Raw genomic sequence first — 7896 nt, 5'->3', positions numbered from 1 at the left:
TTTTTTAAGATTTTATTTATTTATTTGACAGAGATAGAGACAGCCAGCGAAAGAGGGAACACAAGCAGGAGGAGTGGGAGAGGAAGAAGCAGGCTCATAGCGGAGGAGCCTGATGTGGGGCTCGATCCCACAACGCTGGGATCACGCCCTGAGCCGAAGGCAGACGCTTAACCGCTGTGCCACCCAGGCGCCCCCATGTACATAGACTTCTGTTCTTGGTGTTCTCATTTTGAGTTCTGAGAAAGTATGCACATACTCTTTATATTTGTAGAAATAGCTGCTATACAGTGAAGAAAAGGTAAAACCTTTAACGATTTGTTTGCCGTTTTCTGCAAACTTTCCTGAAACTTAAATCACAGGCAAACTCTCATTTCTGGTTTCAGGAAGTATGTAATTACCTCAGAGGAGTAAGACATGAAAAATGACATGCTCGGTAGAATTTAAGTAGTCAGATGTAACTGAGTAAAACCATTTTCATGTCATGAGTTTCTCATTGACATGGTATTGGACTATATAAAAAAATGAATCTTTATAATTCAAGTTAGATTTTCCTTTGGAGAAAGTTATCAGTGTTCAGTTCTAGCTAAGGTAGATTTTATTTTCAATTTTTTAGTATCGCTTCTGCTTAATTCTTTTGGTATCTTTTTTTGATTATTTTTCAGTCTGAAATTGAGCACTGGCGTTCTTTAAAATCTGAGACATATAATGGTATAAAAGATTGTTAAAATATTAATAACTTTAAATTAAATATTGAAGGAAAGTGCCATTTTCCCCTAGACATTCATAATTTGTTCCCCTTCAAGTTAGTACAGTAAACACATTATAAGGAAACTATTAGTAGTATGACAATTTTCTACCTGTGGATTTTATTGTCTTGCTACCCAGCTGTCTTAGGACTGTGTTCTATTTGCCACGTGTTCTGGATACCATGAGAGGTTCTTGGACTGTATTGTGGCAAACTAGTTGTTTTATGTTGGAAATGCTAACAAGAACTATCATTTCTTGAAAACGTATTATTCTTGTCCATCATTGTGCTCGGTCTTTATTATCTAATCTTCTAAACAACCACACAAAGCAAAGATTCTTGTTAATACTTTGTAGGGAGGACAAACTCTTGGCCAAGTTATTCTAAAGTCTCAGTCTCTCATAAATGCTAAATGGCAGGATTCAAATCCAGACCAACAAAATATTATGCTTTTTAATCTATCCAGAGAATATAGAAAATTCTTTTATTTTAGAAGTTACACCTTACAAATAAACTTTATTTGAATTATTGATAAACATTGTATGCTTGTAGAAATAATATTTTTCAAGTGTTTAGTTTGAGTTTTTATTTCTTGTTTTAAACTGGACTCTTGGGGATAATTTTATTTTGTTTGAGGTTAGTATGCCATTTAGGAAAAATCTCAAAAGCACAAGTAATCAGTGGCTATAGATATCTAAATACATGTGATTTGGTTGTATTCAGCAAGTTTATTTCTAACAGGATTGTTTCAAACTCAGGACATAATTTTTTTGTAGAACTAATACTATGAATTAAGAACTAAACTAGCCTATAAAAATGTAATATATACCTAAACCAGTGTTTTTCCAGTGTGTTCCATGAAACCCTCATCTCACAATATATTCCATGGAAAGGATTTCAGGAGCAAATAAGCTCTACACATAGTACATACTTTATTCCCTTTCTTTCTTGGAGATTTAAAACAATGCTGATCATCATATTAAAGAGTCTGAGATATGCTGCATAAGCAACCTGTTCAAACAGCTTAAACTACCATTTTCAAATATGTTTCACTATGATTTCCTTTCCCTCAAGTACCATAGCAAATAGAGGTAGGGGAGCATGATAATTGGAACTTCTTCCTAAAAGAGGAAGAGAATGATTTACCATTGAAAGAGGGAGGGCTTGGTAGCAATAACTGCACAGTATCTATAGGTTGTATATAAGTTGTTAAACATTAAGACTTCACTTTTTGCTAACTTATGAGACGCCTGCGTGGCTCAGTCGGTTAAGCGTCTGCCTTCAGCTCAGGTCATGATCCCAGGGTCCTGGGATCAAGTCCTTCATCGGGCTCCTTGCTCAGCTGGAAGCCTGCTGCTCCCTCTACCTGCCGCTACTCCTGCTTGTGCGTCCCCGTCCCCGACAAATAAATAATTTTTTTGTTATATTATGCAAGAAACAGTAAAATGCATATCCAGGACAGATGAAGATGTGGTTGATGTGGTTGGTTATAAGCTGCTGAACTGTAGTATTTTTTTAATTGAAATATAGTTGACATATGATATTCTGTTAGTTTTAGCTGTACAACATAGTGATTTGTCATTTATATACGTTACAAAGTCGTCACCATTGTTAAGTCTAAGTTACAGTCTGTCACCATATGTCGTTATTACAGTATTATTGACTGTATTCCTTACACTGTATTTTATATCCCTGTGACTTGTTTATTTTATAACTGGAAGTTTGTACCTCTTAATCCACTTCATCTGTTTTCCCATCCTCCTGTTCTCCTCCTTGCTGGCAACCACTAGTTCTCCATATTTATGAGTCTATTTCTGTTTTGTTTGTTCATTTGTTTTGTTTTTTAGATTCTGCATGGGAAATCGTATGGTATTTGTCTTTCTCTGACTTATTTCACTTAGCATAATACCCTCTAGGTCCATTCATGTTGTCACAGATGGCAAGATTTCTTTATTTTTTATGGCTGAGTAATACTCCATTGTGCGTGTGTGTGTGTGTGTGTGTGTGTGTGTGTGTGTGTGTGAGAGAGAGAGAGAGAGAGAGAATTGATGGCCACATAGATTGCTTCCATATGTTGGCTATTGTAAGTAATACTGAAGTAAACATAAGAATACATATATATTTTTGAATTCATGATTCCATTTTCTTCAGGTAAGTACCCAGAAGTGGAACTTCTGGAGTTAACATTTTTAATTTTTTGAGGAACCTCCATACTATCCATAGTTATTCATAGTGGCTGTGCCAATTTACATTCCCACCAACAGTGTATTAAGGGTTCCATTTGTCCATGTCCTTCCAACACTTGTTCTTTTTTTTTTTTTCATTTTTTTCAAGTTTTTATTTTAATTCCCATTAGTTATAATACAGTGTTATGTTAGTTCAGGCGTACAATACAGTAATTCAACAGTTCCATATAGCACCCTGTGGTCAACACAACAAGTTGTGCTGTGTTCTTGTCTTTTTTATATTAGCCATTCTAACTTGTGTGAGGTGATTTCTCATTGTAGTTTTGATTTGTATTTTTTTTAAAGATTTTTTATTTATTCGACAGAGATAGAGACAGCCAGCGAGAGAGGGAACACAAGCAGGGGGAGTGGGAGAGGAAGAAGCAGGCTCATAGCGGAGGAGCCTGATGTGGGGCTCGATCCCATAATGCTGGGATCACGCCCTGAGCCAAAAGCAGACGCTTAACCGCTGTGCCACCATCAGGCGCCCCTGATTTGTATTTTCTTGATGTAGTGATATTGAGGATCTCTTCCTGTGACTGTTGGCTATGTGTTTGTCTTCTTTGGATAAATGCTTATTTAGGTTCTGTGCTTACTTTTTCATTGGATTGATTTTTTTTTAGTGTTAACTTGTATGAGTTCTTTATATATTTTGAATATTAAGTCCTTGTCAGATATATGATTTGTAAATATCTTCTTTTATTCTGTAGGTTACCTTAACATCTTGGTGATGGTCTCTTTCACTGTATAAAAAGCCTGTTAGTTTGATGTAGTCCCAGTTGTTTATCTTTGCTTTTGTTGCCCTTGCCTCAGGAGACCAAAAAAAAAAAAAAAAAATCTATCTAAGACCAGTGTCCAAGAGTTTACTGCCTATCTGCCTATGTTTTCTTTCAGGAGGTTTATAGTTTCAAGTCTTACATTTAGTTTTCTAGTCCATTTTGAGTTTATATGGTATAAGTAGTGGTCTAGTTTCACTGTGTACTTTTGCTCCTTTGTCATAGATTAATTAACCGTGTAAGTGTGGGTTTGTTTCTGGGCTCTCTATTCTGTTCCGTTGATCTGTGTGGATTTTTCTTTTTTTGTGTGCCACTATTTTTTGTATGTGTGCCAGTACCCTACTGTTTTGATTACTATAGCTTTATAGTATAGTTAGAAATCTGGAAGTGTGATTTGGTTGCATTGTTTTTCTAGCCTCTAGCTTTGTTCTTCTTTCTCAGCATTGCTTTGGCTATTTGGGGTCTTTTGTGATTCTGTACAAATTTTAGGATTCTTCATTCTAGTTCTGTGAAAAATGCTATTGATATTTTGATAGGGATTGCACTGAATCTGTAGATTGTTTTGGGTAATAAGGACATTTTAATATTATTCCAATTCATGAGTGTGGTGTACCTATTAATTTGTGTCATATTCCGTTTCTTTTATCAGCATCTTACAGTTTTCAGAGTACAAGGCTTCCACCTCCTGGTTAAATTTATTTCTGAGTATTGTATTCTTCTTCATGCAATTGTAAATGGAATTGTTTTCTTAATTTCTCTTTCTGGTAGTTAATAGTGTCTTAAAATGCAGCATAATTGTGTATATTTTGTATTTTGAAACTTTACTGAATTCATTTATTCTGACATTTTTGTTGTGTGCAGTCTTTAGGGCTTTCCATATATAGTATCATGTCCTCCACAAATTGTGAGAGTTTTACTTCTTCCTTACCAATTTGGATGCTTTTATATATTTTTCTTGTCTGATTGCTGTGGCTAGGACTGCTAGTACTATGTTGAATAAAACTGTTAGGAGTGGACGTTCTTGTCTTGTTCTTGATTTTAGAGGAAAAGCTTTTAGCTTTTTACTGTTGAGTGTGATGTTAACTTTGGGTTTGTTATAAATGACTTTTATTATGTTGAAGTATGTTTCCTCTATACCTACTTTTTTGAGAGTTTTTATCATAAATGGATGTTGAATTTTGTCTAATGCTTTTTCTGCATCTGTTGAGATGATCATGATAGTCATCCTTCATTTTGTTAATGTGTTGTATCACATTGATTGATTTGCGGGTATTAAGTCATCCTTGCATCCCTGAAATAAATTGATCATGCTGTATGAACCTTTGAATGTATTGTTGAATTTCCTTTGCTAATATTTTGTTGAAGATTTTTGCATCAGTATTCATCAGGGACATTGGCTTGCAGTTTTCGCTTTTATAGTATCTTTCTAGTTTTGGTACTAAGGCAATGTTAGCCTCATATAACAAATTTGAAAGCATTCCTTCCTTTTCAGTTTTTTAAAATAGTTGACTGGGATAGGTTTTACTAATTCTTTTAGAAATGTTTGGTAGAATTCACCTGTGAAGCCATCTGGTCCTGGACTTTTGTTTGTTGGGAGTTTTGGGGGTTTTTTGTTACTGACTTAATTTCACGACTGCGAATCAGTTCAAATATTCTGTTTCTTCTTGATTATTCTTGGAAGATTGTATGTTTCTAGGAATTTACCCATTTCTTCTTAAGTCTTCTAAGTTGTTCACTTTGTTTACATCTAATTGTAGTAGTCTCTTATAATCTTTTGTATTTCTGTGGTGTTGGTTGTAACTTCTTCATTTTTTACTTTGAGCCCTGTTTGTTTTGTTTTGTTTTTCCTTGATGAGTCTGGCTAAAGGTTCATCAGTTTTGTTTGTTGTTTCAAAGAACTGGCTCTTATTTTCACTGATCTTTTCTTTTGCTTTTTCATTTTTTCTTTCATTTATTTCCACCCTCATCTTTACCATTTCCTTCCTTCTACCAGCTCTGGGCTTTGTTCTTTTTTTCGTTCCTTTAGGTGTTAGCTTAGGTTGTTTATTTTTCTTGTTTCTTGAGGTAGATCTGTAAGCTATGAACTTCCCTCATAGAACTGCTTTTGCTACATCCCACAGATTTTGGAATGCTGTGTTTCTATTTTTACTTGTCTCAGGGTATTTTTGTATTTCATCCTTGATTTCTTCATTGACCCATTGGTTGTTTAATAGCATGTTGTTTAATCTCCGTGTGTTTTGTTTTTTCCATTTTTTTGTTCTTAGAATTGATTTCTAGTTTCCTACTATTGTGCTCAGAAAAGATGTTTGATATGACTTAGATCTTCTTAAATTTTTTGAGATTTATTTTGTGGCTAGTATGATCTATCATGGAGAATATTCCATGTGCATTTGAATATGTATTCTGTTGTTTGGGGATGGAATGTTCTGTATATTCTCTCTTAAGTCCATCTGGCCTAATGTGTCATTCAAGACCACTATTTCCTTACTGATTTTTTTTCTTTTCTAAGATTTTATTTATTTATTAGAGCAAGCACAAGCAGAAGGAGAGGTAGAGAAGCAAACTCCCCAATTAGCGGGGAGCCCAATGCGGGACTTGATTCCAGGAGATCATGATCTGAGCCGAATATAGGCGCATGACTGACTGAGCCACCCAGGAATCCCTCCTTATTGATTTTCTGTCTGCGTGATCTAACCAGTGATGTAAGTGGGGTGTTAAAGTCCCCTGCTATTACAGTTTCCCCTATATGTCTGTTAATATTTGCTTTATACATTTAGGTGCTCCTGTCTTGGGTGCATAAGATACTTAAAATTGTTCTATCCTCTTTTTAGATCGATACCTTTATCACCATGTAATACCCTTCTTTGTCTCTTGTTACAGTCTTTGTTTTAAAGTCTATTTTTTCTGGGGCTTCTGGGTGGCTCAGTCATTAAGCAACTGCCTTCAGCTCAGGGCGTGATCCCAGCGTCCTGGGATCGAGCCCCGCATCGGGCTCCCTGCTCCGCTGGGAGCCTGCTTCTTCCTCTCCCACTCCCCCTGCTTGTGTTCCCTCTCTTGCTGGCTGGCTCTCTCTGTCAAATAAATAAAATCTTTAAAAAAAATAAAGTCTATTTTTTCTGATAAAAGTAGTGCTATCCCAGCTTTATTTCCATTTTGTGTAATACACATCTTTTTCTATCCCTTCACATTCAGTTTGTATGTGTCTTTAGGTCTGAAGTGAGTCTCTTGTAGGCAACATATAGATAGGTCTTGTTTTTTAATTCAGTCAGTCAGCCTATGTTTGGGGGATTTTTAATTGATTTTATAGCCGCCATTTTAATGAGCTGTCTGGAGTTAGGTTTTCTAAGTTTCTACCAAGAATGCTGACAGCTCCAACGAGTGTTGGGAAATGGGCCAGCGAGTAGAGAGGCCATTTTCTAGGCATAATATACCGTATAACTGACAAAATCACTCGTTGGTTTTTCTTCCCCAAGGGTGTTGACATGTTGCTCAAAGTTCTTGAGCATCAAGTTATACACCAGAGAAATACATCAGATTGGATGTGTTTTGCCTGTGGAGGAGCTGACATCTCAAGTCCACTTAGGTTTAAAGTAATTACGATAGGTGTGTGCTTCTGTTGCCATTTTATTAATTGTGTTTTGGTTGTTTTTGTAGTTCTCTCTTCCTGTTTTCTTTTCTTGCTGTCTTCCGTTATGACTTGATGACTTTCTTTCAGTGTTGTATTTGGATTCCTTTCTTTTTATTTTTTGTGTATATATTACAGATTTTTGGTTTGTGGTTACCGTGAAGTTCATATATAACACCCTGTGTACAGAGCAGTCTATTTTAAGTTGGTGGTCACTCAAGTTCGAACACATTCTACAAGCACTACATTTTTACTCTTCCCCAGTCAGGTCTTACAAAATTGATGTCAAATTTATACATATTTAACTTCTGTATCCCTTAACTAATTGTAGATATAGTTGGTCTTACTACTTTTGTCTTTTAATCTTTATACCAGCTTTATAAGTGGTTGATCCGAGTACCTTTACTATGTGTTTGCATTAACCCATGAGATTTTTTTCTTTCATCATTTTCTTCTAGTTCTTTTCCGCTTAAACAGTTCCCTTCAACATTTCTTGTAAAGGGCAGTTTAGGGGTGATGAACTCT

This window comes from Ursus americanus, chromosome 4 (assembly GCF_024610735.1).
Source record: "Ursus americanus isolate L20-20 chromosome 4, mUrsAme1.1.p, whole genome shotgun sequence".
NCBI lineage: Eukaryota > Metazoa > Chordata > Mammalia > Carnivora > Ursidae > Ursus > Ursus americanus.
The sequence above is the reverse complement of the archived record's forward strand: the minus strand, read 5'-3'. Positions refer to the sequence as shown.